Genomic DNA, 19367 nt, shown 5'->3' with positions numbered 1-19367 from the left:
GGAAGTGTTGGAGAGCCGTGAATTCAGAGAGGAAAAGAGTGATCGAGCTAAGATTCTCAGACTCTTTCCCTGACACAGAGTCCAGTTTTCCCACTAGTTTTTAAAAATTATACCTAATAGAACGAGTCTTTGCTTGTTTCTGCCCAAGTTATTTCCCTGACTCTGTAGAATTTCTGGATTTTGTTTCTGTGCTTTCTCCAGAATGGACCAAGGAGAAATCTGCCATTTGAGTTCTTTGTTCTCTGCTTCAGGGCTCTGATGCCGTGGCTGTCACAATATGCACGTATCAGTTGTCTTACCTCGTTGTTGTGATCTGGCAAGAATCTGCGGAAGGAAGGAAGGAGGGAGGGAGGGAGGGAGGGAGGGAGGGAGGGAGGGAGGGAGGGAAGGAAGGAAGGAAGGAAGGAAGGAAGGAAGGAAGGAAGGAAGGAAGGAAGGAAGGAAGAAAAGAGGGAAGAAAGGAAGGACTTACTTTGGCTAACAGTTCAAGAAGATATGTTCCAGCCTGGTGGGGAAGAAATGGCGGCAGGATAGGTGTGGTGGCAGCAGAAGACCAGCTGGTCACAATGTATCCAAAGTCAAGAAGCCGATAGTGAGGAGGGAAGCAGGCAGGGCTGTGGAGTTTCAAGCCCACCCCCAGTGCTACCCACTTCTTTTAGTTAGGTTCTGTCTCTTAAGCGTCCCACAATTGTCCAAACACTGCCACCATCTAGGGATTGTGTTCAGCCTTGTGTGTTCAAGGGGGGATATTTCCCACTTCCACCACGAAACCAATCAACCACGATGCACTTCACTGCAGAGTGCTGTTGAGTTCCAGAATAAGTGGCCCAGGGCCATGGACTTCACTCATCAATTTGAGAGTTCTAAGAGTGCAATCATGTCTAGGTACACTTTTAAAACTCTGGTTTAGGTTTGTATTGTACCAATAAATAGAAAACATGGCCAAGGAAAGAGATAACCTTTTGGAAACAGATGGAGTTTGGTGTCAGCATAGCCAATGGTTAAACTCATGGCCAAAGACAAGTATTCTATGTGTTGCAATTCAACAAATGCCATTGATTTATGTGCTTGAAACGCTAAGCCTATTTGCATGAGGTGACAGGAAAGTAAACAGAGTAAGAACACATTAGTGTGATGAGCTCCGCGATAAAGCTAAGTCCTTAAGTGCATAAAACAGGGGTGTTTAACTTAGTACCTTCTACTGAGTGCCTACTATATGCCAAACACTGAAACGCTTCACGCATATTGTTTAATCTTCCCTATAACTTTATTGCTCATTTAATCTGCAGCCAATAAGCTGAGTGAGGCAGCGATATTGCCATCGAATTTGAGTGCCGCTTTTATGGGCATTCTTTCACTTGCTGCTTGCCATGAAGTATGACCACAGCAGTGACTTTCTGACATGCAACTTGGCTGGAACGAGAACCACACTTGATGCAATTCCTTGTCCCCAACCCAGACAAAGAAAGAAGACTGATTATAATAGACTTCTGAGCTAATTACTTGGTGGTAAGCTGTGATCCCAAAGCCACAAAAGAAGGCAAAAGCGGCTCTAATAGGACTATGCTTTGGCATGGCCTCAGGTCATCTGGTCTAAACATTTGCAGGGGTTTGTTTTGTTTTGTCATGAAGCCCAAGTTCCATGCTATAAGCAGAAATATGTGGCACATTTTGAACAAAGGAAATATGTACCCAACAAAGCATAGAGGGCCGAGCTGCCAACCAGACAATTGCAACAAATGTGCGGTCACTTACCAGGCACATGTGTTTCCAATGGGGAGGCATTCTGGGTGTGTATACATTCACATGCACACATGAGACTCATTTCACTGTCAACATAGTACCAAATGTAGGAGACAGAGCATGCAAATCATTGTCTTTAAGTGAAGGGCTCTGTTATCTTAATTTTTTTATAGTTATTCAAAGTGAACAGACATGAAATCCAGGAAAGTGTCTACATCGCAAAAGTTTTGATGGCTAGTCAAAGTCTAGATTCCAGGTATTCTGAGGGGTCTTTTAAAATTTATTTTCCAATGGTCCAGAGGGCACTCACCTTTTCTAAGTTTCCTGCTCTCAACAGCCTGGAGTTGCTTGGTGAGGGTCCCACAAGGTCCCCATTTACTGCTGACATCCTTCCAAAGGGACATTTTCTTGTGTTCACACATGAAAGTGAATTAGATTCAACCTTTTTGATTCAACAAGATAGGATAGATACGGAGTATTTTCACCAAATTTTTCGATTGTTAATGGACTAGACATTGTTGATGTATTTATTGTCTATCTATATTGTATATAGCTATTGTACTTTTTGTATATAATTTTCTTGTCAGGAGCCATTTTCCCAAAAAGTATAGTGGGAACTATTGTCCTAAGGATGTTTGCGGAGAGCCCCACACCCCAACTGTATTGAGAACTGTTCGTTGGCAGAGCCCACCCCACACCCAACTATCTTGAGAGCTATCTTTTAGCGGAACCTGCCCCGCATTCCAACTATCTAGAGAACTGTTTGTGGTTGGAATCACAAAAAGAACGATTCCGCTTGCATAGAGAACTAGGTGTGTCGACTCGTGACCTCCTGACCTACTCGTGTCCTCGTGACTGACTCGTGACCAAGTGTCGGCTCATGACCATCGCTGCAAGATCCCTTCCTATCCTGGCCATGCCCCTGCCCCCCATCCCAACCCAAATTCCTCATCCAGGGGCTATATAAGCCACAACCATTATGCTAATAAACAGAGGCTTTGACAACAAGTCTTGCTTGGCCTCCTTGCTCTTTCCTGCCCATGTCTTTTCAGATAGCGCCTCTCCGGGACCCTGGAATAACTGACTTGCCAGGTGGGTTACAACCCTAGACTAACTGACCAGCCAGGGCAGGTTACATTTTCTTATATTAGTTATAACCTTTTTAAAATTTCAGACAAAAGGAGAAACGTGGTGATATTTTGTTTGTGCTCTAACAAATAAAGCTTACCTGAAGATCAGAGTGCAAAGCTAAGCCATAAAAACCAAGCAGTGGAGGCACGCACCTTTAACCCAGCACTACGGAGGTGGAGACAGGAAGTGATATGGCTGGGAGGAGAGAGAGAAGACTATAAAGTAGAGAAGACAGGAGCTCAGCCATTCAGTCTGAGGTTTGGTAGAAGCAGGGCCTCCCTTTCAGGCTGAGGAGCTGCGTGAGGCAAGAAGAGACTGTGGCTTGCTCCTTTGTCTTTCTGATCCTTCAGCATTTACCCCTGTATCTGATTCTGTTAAGACTAATTAGGCTCGTGCTCCGCTTGACCATCTAACTTCACATCTCAAGATCTCTGTGAGCAGTGCCAGGGTACAACCCGAGCCAGCTGGCATTGATCTGGAGGCAAGGGCAAATCAGTGTTTAAAGGCTAAGGAAGCTTGTGCCCCAATGCTGTGGGTGATGGCAACCATAGTAAGAGGCAGCTCAGCTGCTCAGGAAGACTAGAACAGACACACACACACGCACACACATACTTGTCTCTTCCTGTTTTTGTTTCATCTGGATTCCCCAGTCAAGAGGATAACATTATCTACACACAGGGTGTGAATCTTTTCAAGTTGATAACCAAGATTAACTATCAAACAATCTTTAAAGAGGTGATTAAGTGTCATTAGCGTGAGCCCTAGCCTGAGAATATTAAGACAGTAGAAATCGGCAAGGCCAGGTGAAGACAGAAGGAAGGGGTGGCCATCTATTAGCCAAGGGGAGACAGTCAAAATAAGTTAGTATTTTATTAATAGGGCTTGTAACCTCCAAAACTGAAAAGAAATTATTATTTGTTTATTAATCATAATTTGGTCATTGAGCTGCCGAGTCTGTGTGTACTGCCATGGGGCACCCCTAGCAAAATGAAACACATTCATTCTTGGGGCTTTGATAAGTGAGTTTCTTTTCATACCTCTTTCCTATGACTGTGTGTGAATTGGTATGGGGAAGTTAATTCACGTTTTCCATCCTGAACTCTTGAATTGCTCTTCTTGCCTTGGTTCATTTGGTCACTACGTCACAGAATCAGAGACTGGCTTCCAAATGGCAGATGGTGTTCCTCAGGGTCCTGGAGTCTGGACGGAATGAAGTATTGCAACGAGGGTCTGCCTTCCGGTTATTAATGGTCCACTTTAGCTGTGTCTCACTACAAGAGAGGCAGAAGAGCCACCGGGGCCCTTTTGGATGGGGTGTTAACCCTGTGTGTCACGAGGGCTCTTCTCCACGAGTTTTCCTCCCTCAAAGGCCTTACTGCCAAAGTCCATCATGGTGGAAGCTAGGTTTTAATCAGTGTGGGGCATGTATTCATCCTTTAGCAACAACGCTAAAGGAAATTAGGAAGCCTAGGGTTTTCCTCATTATCACAAATAACCATAGCCAGGCCTGCAATTTCTTGAAGTTTTACCATGTGCCAGGCACAGTTGCATTTTCTAAGGATTTCACAAGCATTATCTCATTTAACGCTAGCAAGGCCAGCCATTGTTACTCACACTTTGCACATGAGAAAACTTAGCCACAGGAAAGTCGTGCTGACCAATTGGCAGACTCTGATGACTGAGAAAATTCAGCCCAGATGCATGGTCTGGATGAGATTTTTATAAAGCATTCATTTTTGAAACATTTACTCTCATGTTTAATAGTTCTTTCAAGGAAGGAGTCACTGAACTGAACATTTGAGGCAACCCATCATCGGCACCGTCTCTACTGCTAAATTAATTGCTAATCTATTTTCTTTAGCATTTGGCAACCTCACTTGGAACATAAATTGGACAAATTTTCATAGTGTTGCTTTTGATTGACACTACTGGCATCACAGTGTGGGTAAGTGGAGTTAGGAAACTCCCTCGAATTTTTCATCTCCTTCAACAGAATCCCATCTGTGCCCTGACGAGATAGATGCACACACATATCTCTGGGACGAGGGAAATTCTGTTTGGCTTCTTTTCTGCCAGTGTCATGGTCCTATAACCACAGAAACAATTAAAGTGCCCTGCTCCCTCAGTTCCTTGACTTTCAGCTCTATTGCGTTTTGTCTCATTGCATTTTTAATCTCACAATGCCTTAGATAGATCCTATTTCCAGCAAGACTTCCATGTCTGCAGTTTTAAGCCGAAAAAAAAAAAATTGTATGTACCTGTGCGTGTGTGTGTGTGTGTGCATGCCTGAAGTGAGTGTGTGTGTGTGTGCAGAGGTGAGAAGGGTCTCGCCTTCCCTGTAACTGGGGTTATGAGATGTTTTGAGACATCCCTCCTTCCCTATAGGTGCTAAGAGCAGCACCCAGGTCATGTTCGAGAGCAGCAAGCCATGTACCATTTCTCCAGCCCAGCATCCTTGAGGTTTCATGTGAGTCATGACTCTTGCTCTTCTGTGCCACCAAATCTTTTCTGGACTCACGAAACAAGGAACTGCTACTCTGTGAGCGTGGCTGATGTTGTGTGGCTTCCCTTCGCTTCCAATATAGTCTGATTCATTTATGCCCACCCTTAATTTTTTTACGTATTCCCTTAGCTCTTTCACGTTCTGATTGTTCTTCCATTCTGTTCATCCACATACACAGGTCATGGAACTTTTGCGATAATCTTTTTTTTTTTTTTTTTTTTGCATATACCCTGACTAATTTGTTCTTTTGACAGATGTTTACTGGGAATCTATGCCTTACAAATCAGCCAGAGTGGCAAACAAGACTGATAACAATTCCCACTGGCAGGCAGTTTGCAATTTTGGTGATGATTTTGGTGATGGAAGCTGGACAGAGTATGGATCAACCCAGACTCTCACAAGAGGCAGGGCCACAGCAGGGAAGCGAGGGCCACTCACTCAGACTCATCCATCTCAGTGAGGCCCCTCAGGAATGGTTATCTACAGATCGTCTTTGCTCTGCTTGCTCTCCTGTTTCTCATAGCAACCACTCCATCTTACTCAGGTCCCTTATCTTGTCTTGTAACATTCTCTATCACCAGATGCTCTTCCTTCACATGTCTCTGATAAAAAAGAGACGGTTAGCATCAACTCTGTGTTACTCAGTGTCTAGTTACTGTAGCCAAATGCTTAAGATAACCAACAGAAGGAGGAGAAGGAGGAGGAGGAGGAGGATTAGGAGGAGGAGGAAGGTTTGTTACGTTTTAGTTTTAGAGGTCCCTTGCTTGTTGGTCCCATTGTTTTTCAGTTTGCAGTAAAGTAGTACATCATCCTGGTGATTGTTTGTGGCAGAGGTGAGGTTTCAGCTTACTCAATGGCAGTCAAGAACTGAAGGGAAATAGAGAGAGAGATGGGGCATGGATGAGTTAGGGTCCCAACCAATTCCGTCTGTGACCTAGCTTCTCTTCACTAGGCTCCACCTCCCCCAGGAGTCACATAGGATGGCAACCAAGCTTCAACAATTGCCAAAGCATAGGAAACCCGGTCAGTCCTAGTGAAGGCTGGCCTCTCCTAATTAATCTCGACTGATTAATTAATAAGATTAATTAGTGAGAACTTTACAATTTTCCATATATATAATTTCTCTTTAATTACTTCCTTTTGTTTCTTCCTTATAGTATCAAAATATACTTAATTTTAGCCAGGCGGTGGTGACGCACGCCTTTAATCCCAGTACTTGGGAGGCAGATGCAGGAGGATCTCTGTAAGTTTGAGGCCAGCCTGGTCTACAAAGTGAGTTCCAAGACAGCCAAGGCTACCCTGTCTCAAAAAACCAAAAACCAATATATATATATATATATATATATATATATATATATATGTGTGTGTGTGTGTATGTATATGTATATGCGCCACACACCCAGCTGGCACCCAGCGACAACCCTGCAAAGCAGCTATTACTACTGTATCTAACAAAATTGAAAGTAGGGAAATGGGACTCTTTCCAAGCCCCTGCGGCTTTTTAAGTGGTAGAACTGGAGTTCAAATGGAGCTGTATTTGTCTCTAGATCCAAATCTTAATCTTCTCTCTAACAGAGCCCCATTGTAAGTCCCTCTCTAGCTGCTCACCGAGCTCACCCGTTGCTTTCATTGGGAGGTTTCTTTAAAACGCCTCTCCCTTCCTCACTCTCCTCAATCCAACTTTTGCCCCACTCTTCTTAGGCTTAGGTTGCCTGGAAGTTCCGAAGCCCAGCGGTCCCTTTAGATCTGTTTGTGACTCTGATGCTGTATATGGAATTGCAGTTTACGTGGGATTCCGGCCTCCCGGGCTTTGCATGTTGTTCTAATCTGTTTTCTTCTTATCTTACAAATTGACTCTATCAGTTTGGGTTCTCTAGAGAAACAGAACAAGCAAAGTGTGTATAATCGTGAGAGAGGATGGTTTAGACCGACTCCTGCTTGCCGAGGCAGGCTAATCCTCCAGTGGCTGACTGCAGGCTGTGCAGTTATTAGTTTGCTGCTAGCTAGGAAATTCCAGGGTGGCCTGGGGTTAGAGGTGGTGGCGCTCTTGTTGCAAGTTGGCATTCAGAAGAATGACCTGGAGTCTGATCTTCACAGGTGCCTGCAGCAGAGAAAAGATTTTGCTCAACAACAGAGAGACTTTCTCTCTCCCACTTTCTGTTCCACTGCGGCCCTCCACTCACTTTCAGGGCGGGTTTTCATCACTGAGTTTGCTGGTCCGTATACCAGTGTTTTCTGGAAACATCCTCACAGACACCTAGGAAGATGCCTTGACGATTCTTTAGGCATCCCCCAGTCTAGTCAAATTAACAACCAAAATGAACTCTCACACATGACTGTGATCATTATTTTCTTTACACCTTGATTGGATTTGGAATTACCTAGGTTAGACCACTGGGGTGTGTGTGTGTGTGTATGTGTGTGTGTGTGCTTACAGATAGGTTTAACTGAGATAGACAGGAAATCCCATCCTGAGTATGGGCAGTAACACCCCACGGACTACACAGTGTTGCAGACCAAATAAAAAGTGAAAAGGGGATGAAGCTGGCTAAGTCCCAACATTCTCTCTGCTTCAAACTGTGGATGCAATGTGACCCCACCAAGCGTTTCTCTGAGCATGAAAGACTGTACCCTCAAACGCTGAGTCCAAAGACTCAGTTCCTAAGTTGTTTTCTCTCAGCTGCTGGTCATAACAACAAGAGATGTAATTAATACGGTGCCTTCTGTACCATAGTTAAGGACTGAGGAGGCATGGAAAAGTGTCCTACAGACATCTGCGTTGACCTCATCAGGTCAACATTATCATTTGGGTGCGACACTGGACAAGATGGGTGAAGTCATCTTGCACAGGCTGAGGAATGGGAAGCAGGTAAAGAGAAGAGACAGCGAAACTAAATTGCTTCTGACAGCCATGAAGACGAGCATGCCCCTCAGCAGAGAGAGGCCTCTTCCTCATCAGAAGAAAGGAAGGAGGAGGCACCCTTACTGAGGAGAAAGTTCCCTTCTGTGAGGCAAGGAAGCTATAGGAGACTGCATGGATTGGGGATCCTGCTGCACCAATCTCTGGAAGGCAGGTGAGGTGCGGGCAGGCTGAGCCTCGGTCATTAGTGTGGAAGAGAAAAGGGAACTTCCTTTTGTGAGGACTCAGGCAGAGGCAGCTTTCAATTAATGGAAGAAAACAGGGGACTCCCCAGCCCTGCAAGGAGAGGAGGAAGCTGTAGGGGAAAATATGACAATGGAGTACAGACTTGGAGTTTGGGAGAAGGGGTTTAGAGCGTCAGTTTGGAGACAAAGAAGAGAGTACTGTGGTGACAATGGACAGATTAAAGGGGCGGGAGCCGGACATTTTGGTAACTGCCTGGTACAAACTGGGATGGTAGACATGAGTGGCCATCCGGACAATCTCCAGTTAGAAGGTGGATCTTGCAGGCAAGAGTGGGTTGAATTTGAGATTGGGTTTCATTTTAACGTAGAGTCAGAAGTTGTGGAGTTCAGGGCTTGGGGAGCACCGGAGTTGGCAAGTCTTAGGTCTGAAGCATCATTTGCTCTCCCAGTATCTGGAGAGTGAAGCCATCTTAGTGGATGCAGGCATCTGAGGCCACAGCTACACGTCACTCGCGATGCTGTCCAGCCTCAAGTACTGTAATAAGCAGACCCAAACACAGTAGAGTATCTTGAAGAATTAATGATAGAACAGAGATTCAAGCTCCAGGATGCTGAAGCTCCGTGGACCTTTATTCCTCCAGGCATCCATACCAGGGAGCGGACAGGGGACTTTTTCTATTAGGTTGTGTGTGGACAGCTCAAAATGTTGACAAAAGCTTACAGTGTCCCGGGAAGTGGGATCAACATAGACATTTGAGTCAGATATATCAGGCCAAATTCTATGGACTTGGCATAATTAGTAGAAATTTACTCTGTCCTATGCTGCCTAAGGCATATGCTTTCCCTTCCAAAAAGAAAAAAGAAAGAAAGAAAAAAAAAACCCAAAAGCAAATAGTTCTCCCAAACCTTTAGCATGAATGCTACCCCGCAGGATTCACAATACCCTTGATTAGCAGCTGCTACCAATTAGATATCTGTGAAAAAGATAACTCTGTAAGAGCCACCCCCAACACATGCCTAACAATTTAAGGCTATAGGAACTCATAGACATGGTCTAAAAATATGTTTCTGAATATGAAGCAGGAAAAGCCAGTCTGCATTGGTATCTATTGCCTTTCCCATACCAATGCCCACAGTGCAAATAGCAGCCTTTAGCGGATACATTCAGCTCTTCATACATCTGTCAAAAGGGACCTGTGGCAAAATATTATTTTCCCAATAATTCATGATGGTCTGTGCAACACAAAGATGCCGTATCTGAGAATATAAAACTCTAAATCAGGGGGTGATTATTCACGTTACCAAAAAGGATATACGCTTACAAAAGATACACAATAGCTTCCTCCAGTAAATGGCGAGTTCCCCTTGAATATTTAAAATATAACTGTGATAGGTAAAATTTTTAAGAAATACAGCCATGCAATTTTCATGTTTGTATATTACAGTGACAGCCCTACAAAGACAGCTGTGTTATTTCATCAAAGTACCCATATTACTTAAATTTAATAGATTCACTTCCTTTTTTTTAACATCTCTTTTAGAATGTTCTTCTGCTTCCTTTAAAATCTTCCAGCTTTGCTATCAATGACTGTTAGGACTCCTCCATCCACCTGTGTGGAATCTAACCTGTAGGAAGCACAAGGCTGGAAGATGTGAGAGCCTAGCAGGAGAAATGCCAGTGTGGGAACCATGACAACTAGACCCGCTCACACCACAGCTAAGGAGTGCTCTGTTAAATTTTGGTAATACGTTTTTTTTTTTCCTCTGAAATCACCTTTTTTTGGGGGGGGAGGGGGTACAAAGGATAACTTTTGCTAGTCGCTCTTCTCCTAAGGGTGTCAAACATCAAATTCACAAGATCACAGGATTCGATGGGCTACCACAGACAGTAATAAATGTGTTGTTTCAGGCTTCTAGGGTGACAGTATGAGACCCAGGTGATACGTGGAAGTGTTTTGTGGTCCTGGGATAGTATTTTTTTCTTTTGAAACAAAGAAGATAATCTCTTGGATCACTGAAGAAAAGAAGGAACGACTATAACATCCCAGAAGAACAATGCCATTACAATAATATTTAAATTCGTGCAAGGCAGCATAACCTCGCTTACATTTCAACCATGAGATTGAACAGTGTCCTTTCTTATGATATTTTTCATTTGATATTAATATCATATGACCTTTTGGACTGAAAAGGTAGGGGGGACACGCTTTCTGATGCTGCCTTAGTATTCTGCAGGGTTCCAGCTGCCTGGTCACTGTTGCAAATGCCAAACCCACCTTTGAACACTAGCTGAATCTGATTAACTTCGAGCCACAGTGTGCCCTTGTGTGGAGATGAATTGCCTTCTGTAAGATGGAAAACTCGTAGCTTAACCACAGCTCTTTTCAATGCTCCCCTTAACGAGGCTTAGGAGCCAAGAACTTGCATTTTTACCTCTAATTTACGTCTCAGAAAACCTCAGAAAATCAGGAATCAAAATATAGGAGATAAAACCTATAAAGTAACATTAAATCAAGATGTGTCTAACAAGTAGCTCTTTGTTTTTTTTTTTTCCCTAGGTAAAGGCTCAGGAGTTTCTGAACGTTCCAAGGGGACAGCTGACCACAGTACCATGACATGGACACTCTGCGCCTTGTTTTGGTGGCGTAGATGGAGGATCAGTGACAGGCCCACACGACTGTGGTAGTTTGAATGCAATTGGCCCCCATAATTTCATAGAGTGTGTGTGGCTTTCATAAGAGTTGTGGCTTTATTGGAGTGGGTGTGACTTTGTTGGAGGAAGTGTGCCGCTATGAGGGCGGGCTCTGAGGTTTCCTATGCTCAGGATACCACCCAGGGTCTCAGTTGACTTCTTGTGGCCTGTGTATCAAGATGTAGCCAGCACCACATCTGCCAGCATGCTGCCATGCTCCCCGCCATGATGACAATGGACTGAACTTCTGAAACTGTCAGCAAGCCACCCCAATTAACTGTTTTCTTTGTAAGAGTTGCCATGGTCACAGTGTCTCCCCACAACAAGAGAACTTCTAAGACAGTGCCTTACCTGCTTCTGCTCTGTAATCTTCAGAATCCAGGCAGTAGCTGGTGCTTGTGGTGGGGATGGTCTAAGACAGTGGTTCTTAACCTTCCTAATGTTGTGGCCCCTTTAGGAAAATTCTTCGTGTGGTTGGTTGGTGATCCCAACCATAAAATTATCTTCATTGCTACTTCCTAACTGTGATTTTGCTACTGTTATGATTTGTAATACAAATGTCTCATATACAGGTACCTGGTAATGTGACCCCCATGAAAGGGTTGCTTGATCCCCAAAAGGGGTCACAACCCACAGGTTGATAACCACTAGTCTAAGGGACCAGTCAGCACCCTCCTCTTCTAAATAAACGTACATGCAGTTCTCAAAGAATGACCATTCAATCATTGCCTAAAATTCTAGTGACACAATTCAACCAGTGCAGAGGGGGCTCTCTCATGGGCTTCTCTGCATGCCTTGTCCAGGGGCTGAGACTCGTGGGCTACTCAGACCCTCAGCTGCCCACTCCCTCGACAAATATCTTGAGTTGACCCTGTCTTTCATTTCTTGTCTGCCCGCTCAGCTGACTAACTTTATATTCCCCCGGTTCAGTCTTGACTGGGTGGTTATTCTCTGCTGTGAAGCTGGATGGTGCCTGGGGAAGTCTCGGAAGCTGAGGCTGTGGGAAGAGTAGGCTGCCTGAGGGGAAACCACAACACATACATACGAAGGGCATTTCTTTCCTAGTTTATGTTGTGTATCTGACGCTTAAAGGCAGGCTAATTCTCTACTGTTACTTTATCACGGGCTCGCCTAGGTTCTAGGAAAAAGAGCAAGCTACCATGTTTATTAAGCAACACATTTCCATTATTTCGCTGTATTTATTCCATATTTGTACTTAAAGTCTTCGCTTCTCCTTACTCAGCCTATTATCACGTGTCCAAACTGGTGCCCATGAATGCTGCAAGCGGGCTTTTCCTCAAAAATATATTTGGGAAACTAAGATGTAGCTCAGTTAATTCAGGGCTTGCTTAGCACATACGAGGCCCTGGGTTCGAAGCCCAGCATCACATAAACTGGGTATGGTAATGCAGGCCTGCCATCGTAAGCATCTGGGAGTTAAAGGAAGAGGGATCACAGGTTCAAGGTCATGCTCAGCTACACAGCTACTTAGAGGCCATCCCAGGTTGAATGAGGCTCTTTCTCAACACAAAGGCATAAATGTATATAGACAGACATAAATAGCTATAGACAGGTAGATTATATAGATAGACAGATTCAGTTATAAAAACCTGTGGCTTTAAACTCATCAGCAATCACATCTTTTTATGCAGACTATCTCCCAGGTTTCCGAAGGGACATTCTTGTAATAGGGAGGTCACATTCAAGATGTTTTCTCGGATTTTGTGCTTTAGCGTCCATGAGAAATATCTTTGAAAAGCAATGCACATTTGTTTCAGATTGTTCAAATCTCTCCATTGTAAAATTTCACTGTGTTAGCCTTTACGGACTTATTGACGCCAGGTTCTAAATCACAGAGTTCTGAGTTAGTGCAAACAAGTGGGCCTGACTCGTAATGCCGTCTGAAGGTCAAAGGTGGTGACAGCAGACCAACGCAGATTTGAGCACAGTAGCTTCACCTGGGAAAGTTCTAGAGAGAAGTTAGTCACTTGCCTGTCACACGCAAGCCTAGCGCACCTAACCACATTGAAACATGAGCATCTGCAACATGGCCTTCTCACTTTGTAATATTCCTCTTACCCTGAGTGGAGTGTTAGTGTCCATGGAACATTTAACATACTAAACATATTAAGTACCAATTTGTACTTTATTATTTTATTTATGATTGCTACATGTTTCAGTTTATATAAAAGCTACAGGCAAAAAGAGGTTAGTGTAGGTGTTTACTTTACACATAAATTCTCTTATTTTCTAAAGTATCTCCTTGCTGTCTCCTGGGGTTGCCTCTTGTGGGAAAATGATGTCTTCCCACCCACCTGACGTGAAGGTTTTGGCTATGGTCCCCCCTTCTTTTCTCTCACAAATATTTTTTGTGTGAGTGGATGTGATATATGTCACTTTCAAATTGACAGTGTCGGAGGGGCCATGCTGTCTACACTCTATCATTTCCCTGCGGCGGAAGCCTCGTAACATCCCAGAAAGGGATTATTCCTTCCGTCTGGATCCCAGAAGGACGCTTAAGCAGAATCAATGAACCAAGGGTTTCAGTCGACCATGAAGGGCACCTCACATGAGTAGGAAATGTGAATGTGTGTGTGTGTGTATATATAAATGTAAAATACGTGTGTGTATGTATGTTGAGTGTCTATGTGCATATAGTTGTATGCATATGGAGCTTGTGTTTAACTCGGGGTCGGGGTGGTCAAGGGTAACTGTTTTCCTCAGAAGGAGATTTATGAATCACTTAAGATATTCTGGCCACATCCTCCTGCTTCATAAGTCATTGTGAGATCTGCTCTAGCCTGGCTCTGGTTTTATCTCTTTCCCCTACTTCTCTGTCATTGTCATTGTTCTTAATTGCATCCTGTCCATTTAAACATTTTTAACTCTGCTTATCCTTTATCTGGGGAGGAAGAGGGGGCGCGCAGGACTCAGGAAAGTGACAGCCATCAGTCTCATCAATGTCGTGATGATAATTAAGATGGGGGAGGCACTGCCTGCCCCAATCCTAAAGGAAGGCAGAGCTGCTCTCAACCACCACAGCCTCCCTTTGCGGCTTTGTGGGAATAGGCTAACAAGTGGGGCCAGAGGTGCTGCAAGTCTCTCTACCTTCTCTCGCCCCCAACCTCAAGCAGAGGTGCCAGCAAGTAATGAAGTCCCTGGACAGCTGATTGGCTTCTGAACAGCGAGGCGCTTGGCTGTATTCAATTTCACAATCCCCTTGTAAAATGTCTCCGGGTGAACTATGCCTTTGAATTCCCACAAAGTGCAGAACAGAAAGGCTATGAGTTATCACATCTGAAACCCGCTACTCCACTTCTAAATCACCCCGTTCTTGGGTAGCTCGGGGACTGTGGTAGGACAAATTAATCCTAGGAGAAGTTAAGCAATTGAAATGTGAGAGAAGAGATTCTAATGCCCTCAAGGCCCTGGCAACCACACACATCAAAATCTCCCATTTAATTTATATCAAGCATGGAATTAATAAGAGTCCATGGTAATAAAGTGTCAGGGTGAGAAATGGAAAATAGATACTATAAAATATTTATGTAACAAAATAATCTCTTTTATAATTCCCACTTTTTTTTCTTCTCAGGACCTAGTAATAAAATTATTGCAACCACTGAAAGAAGATTTCTATATTTTATGAGCTACAACGAAAGATGCTGGCCCAGTGCATTTGTGAAAATTCTAACACGCCGGAACACATGATCTCAGAGAAAGAATAAGATGTGCTGCTGGGTAGTTCTCAATTCTAATGACAAATTCTACATTTATTCAATAAGTTATTCTTCCCAGAGCATGCCTGAAATGTTATAATGAATGCAGCTGGCAGAAAAATTGAAATGTAATTGAGCGACATCTTTTAATCATATCCCCGGGCTGGAGACGGGAAATGGAAGCAGGAAAAGAGACCCCGGGATTTCGTTCTTTATCATTCATGTTAAGTGGCTGTTTGTATTGTTTTAGCCCCTGAACAAGCCCATCAGCATTTTATAGGAAAGAGAACCAATTTTCCCCCTCGAAGGGACGAGTCATGAAAGACAACACTGTATGTTCAACCGGAGGTTTCCCGTCTTTCTGCTGGCATGTCATTTCAAGGATTATAAAAAGCCTTCTTGGGAGAATAGAATCGTGTGTAAGCGAAAAGAACACGGCTAGGGAAAGACGGATGGTAAGCCCCATTTAATGCGGTGGTTTGGAGGGGCTCCCCTGGTGCGCCCCATTTAATGCGGTGCTTTGGAGGGGCTCCCCTGGTGCATGTGGGCGTCACAGACATCGGTAGTCCTTGGAGACATGGCCTGGAACCTTCAAGCTTTTTGACAGCATTCAGCATTCCTCACTGGGCACCTTTGGTGACACTGCCGAGTGCCCTGTGTGTGTATATAAAACTGCCCCTGCTTGGTTTGCACGATCCTCCTATTGTGAGATATTTCAGTCGGGTTTTCTGTGATAGCAAAACCGAAATTACATGGTGTGATTATAAGGCTTTCATCCTTTGTGGTCTAAGTTTTCGTCGACTGGCTTTTCTTTCAGGAAATTACACTTAATGCCATCCTTCACGTTGTCATGGTGTCTCTGATGTACACCCACCTAGAAACAAAATCCTTTGATAATGAAGTGTTCTATTTGCTGTTGAGAAAGACAGATCCAAAGGTAGAGAACTCTTCTCCAGGGGGTAGGAGGTTAATGGTATCTCCAGACAGTAGCAGAGAGCGTTCTGAGAAGACAATGAGCAAATTGCCAGAGTCTGGGACCAACCTTTCCACTATGCATAGCAATACTCTCCTGTCTTTCTAGCATGACCAAGCAGTGCATATTACGGTTCAAATCTTATGGTTTAAAAGAATGTAAGTGCCTGTCATTCTCTGAGCTACTTGGGCTTTACCTCCACCTACCATACAGCGCCTCCCAGGAAAACAGTACCTAGCGACTGCCCATGCCCAGGCCTGCATCTGCAAACATGTATGATAGCGGGACTGGGAAGCATCCTCTGCATATGTGGCCTCTCCAGGTTGTGGGGAGGAGGGTGACAGAATCACCAGTTTCACACTCTGGCGTGGCAGTCTCCTGCTCCCAGCTATTATTTAGAAAATCACTAATCTAGGCGGCGGTGTGAAGCCACTCGTAGATGTGATTGACATCTGTTATCCGTTGGGTTTGAGTTAAGACTATCTTCAGTCACGTGTACGGAGCTCCATACGATCAGCTGGAGGTCCTAAGGATAAAAGTCAAGATTTCCCAAAGAAAACACTCTTTTGCCTCAACACTATAACTCAACTCCTGCTTAAGTTTCCAGGTTGTCTTACGACGTTGGACTTGTCACCATCACGTGGGCTGGCTCATTCACAAAAAGGTTTTTGTGTACACACAGTTATGCATTGCATAATGGTGTTTGGTTAAGAGCAGACCACACATATGAAGGTTATCTCTTACATTATAACAGAGCTGAAAAATTTCTATTACTTCCTGATGTCGTAGAACAATGCCTCATTCACATGTGTCTGTGATGCTGGATGACCTGCTGCCCTGCAAAGACACTGTGAACAATGCATTCCGCTCCATAATGAACAACCATGCTGCTGCTTTATGTACCACACAGGTACATACATGCACATGTATTGTCATCACGGTTTCAGATGTGTTCTCACTCAAAACGTTTATTATCAAGTAACACACTGTGTTAATGCTTCAGCGACTGTTGGAACAGGGTTAGAGGAAAGATGCCTGGTGAACAACACCTTGAGGAACTGAGAGAGGCTCCAGGAAAACAGAAATTACCTCAGGTGCATTTTGTTCCCCGGGTTGTTCCTGGATGTAATGTTGTGCCTCCTGAGACAACCATTTATGTTCAGTTTATGAGACATGTTTCTTCTTGTTGGATGCCAGGACACAGTTGTGGAACCCAATCTGGTCAGTGGACCCTGAATCTGGATATGGCCTTCTGCTTGTTTTTCAGCTTTCCCAGATATAAACTACAGTATGTGCCAGGCAATTGTGTTTCAATTGCTCTGTCCCGAGAAAGTTCTGGAAAAGAACTGCTCTGTTGATATTTTAGTATGTGCTTACTAAGGTTTATTTACGTGTTTTTCTGAACTCGAACAACCTTCCTCATGTGGCCCTCATTGCAGGTTGGCACCACGGGCTTAGCACCTCCCAGCTACGGGAAGAAAGTTCTGAAGACGGCAGCATCCTCACTGCGCATGTTCAGCAAGCCCTCCGTACCTCAAGCCACCTCCGTACTCTTTTGCCCTTCCTGTGATATGCAGGGCAGAAATATCTCTTGAAGAACGGGGGCAATGAGCACTCCACGCTGGTCCAAGCTTTACTACCGTACCAGTTTGGAGGTGACTGACATCAAATTTTATCATGGCTGATCTCCAAGTAAATGACCATTCACTGTGGAGACCTACAATTGAGCCTTGAGTGCTTTCAGAGTCTGGATACCAGTATCTGACTTAGAACGACTATGCTGTCTAAGAGCTACTCGGCTCATCTTATGTCTACACAGCTACATGTCTGGAGAAACCAGGCTACCTTTGCAGTTACCTACTGCGATGTGGCCTTCTTAGCCCTCACGGACACTGACATTCCGCTGGCTGCATCTGGTATGCGTAGATCTACTATAAGTTTGACGAATGTGCTTCTGTTCGCCATGCTCTTGCGCTAACAGCTTCCCCTTTGTCTCCCGCAACCACAACTTCTTTGCTCCTCACATCATCTCGCCCCGTCGCATGCTCCACCGGCTAAAGTGATCCACTGTGGGTTAAACAATATCTCCCAAAAGACAGATGGACGTCCTGATCCTGGAACCTGTGAATGTGACCCTACTTGGTAATTGGGTCTTAGCAGATGTTATCCGGTTAAAACAAGATTGGACTCTAATCGGTATGACTGATGGCCTTAGAAGAAACAGGCAGACAGGCGAGAGAGCAGTCGCAGAGGGTGTGAAGATGCTCCTCAAGCCAAGGAATGCCAAGGAGGTCTGACAAATGCCAGAACCCGGAAAAAGAGGGCTCCTCCACCACAGACTTCAGAGGGAGCTCGGCCCTGGCAGCACCTTGATTTCAGACGTGTTGCCTCCAGGACGATGGCGAACAACCCTCGCGCTGGTTTATTCTGCTTGTACTTTGTCACAGCAGCTCTAAGGATTAAGACACAGGGGCCTGGAGAGGGCTCAGTGGTTAAAAGCATTTCCTAAGCTTGCAGAGAGTTTGGTACCCAGCACGGGAGGCTCACAACTGAGTAACCCCAGTTTCAGGGAATCGGACACCCTCTCTGCTGGCCTCTGTGGACCCCTGCATACACATGGCATCTACTCACACAGACAAAAGCATATATACATAAGTTCCTTTAAAAAAAAAAAGTAATAAGACGTGGCCCCACAGTGTGTCCTGAATGTCAAAATAGTTCTCACACATTGTTCACGAGGGTCTCCTTCGTCATCTCATGTTAAGTGTAATTCCATTCAGACTTACACACCAGACAATTTTTTTAGTAGTTTAGTAGAAAGAGAGAAGGCATGGGTGCCACGTGCAGACATCCACTCAAGCTGTGGTTCTAAATCATGAGGGTTCACAGGAAAGTTTGGATGGTCCAGACATTATGTCCTCTGGTGGTGATGGGCCGGCCATGGCCAGAACACCGCTGTCGTGTCTGTGGATTAGCCTGGGGTAGGCTGCTTCCATATGCCTCTCGTGATGATGCTTCCCGGGAATTTGGCAATAACAAAAGGTCAGTGTGTTCTCAGGAAACCTTCTTCTGGTACATTCTAGCGTGGGGGATTCCTAGCTGGGTGACTTCTGTGGTTGAGTTTCAATAATGAATTCAGTAAGAAGCGTGTCCCCGGGCAACGCTGTCCCCAGTGGAATTGTCTGATGAAGTGGGCTCTGTTAGCTGCTCGGGAGGTTTCGTTTGCTTTGATTACTGCTCATGACGTTTGCATTTCTTCAAGGAGCTTAATCAGGTTTTTCTAAGGGGCAAAAATCATAAATTTCCATGTTTTAGTAGCTTGGTTGGTAGAAGCACAAATTGTACATCTCTCTCACAGCCCATAAGTGGGAACCCCTCACTTATCTTGTGAGGTAGTGAGTCAAAGGTTATCTGGTCCATCACATTTAAGAAATGTGATGTAGAGAAAAGCTTAATTAACATACATATTAATTGCATTGTAAAGCTACATACTTAGTTTAA

Source organism: Chionomys nivalis, chromosome 10 (genome assembly GCF_950005125.1).
Source record: "Chionomys nivalis chromosome 10, mChiNiv1.1, whole genome shotgun sequence".
NCBI lineage: Eukaryota > Metazoa > Chordata > Mammalia > Rodentia > Cricetidae > Chionomys > Chionomys nivalis.
The sequence above is the reverse complement of the archived record's forward strand: the minus strand, read 5'-3'. Positions refer to the sequence as shown.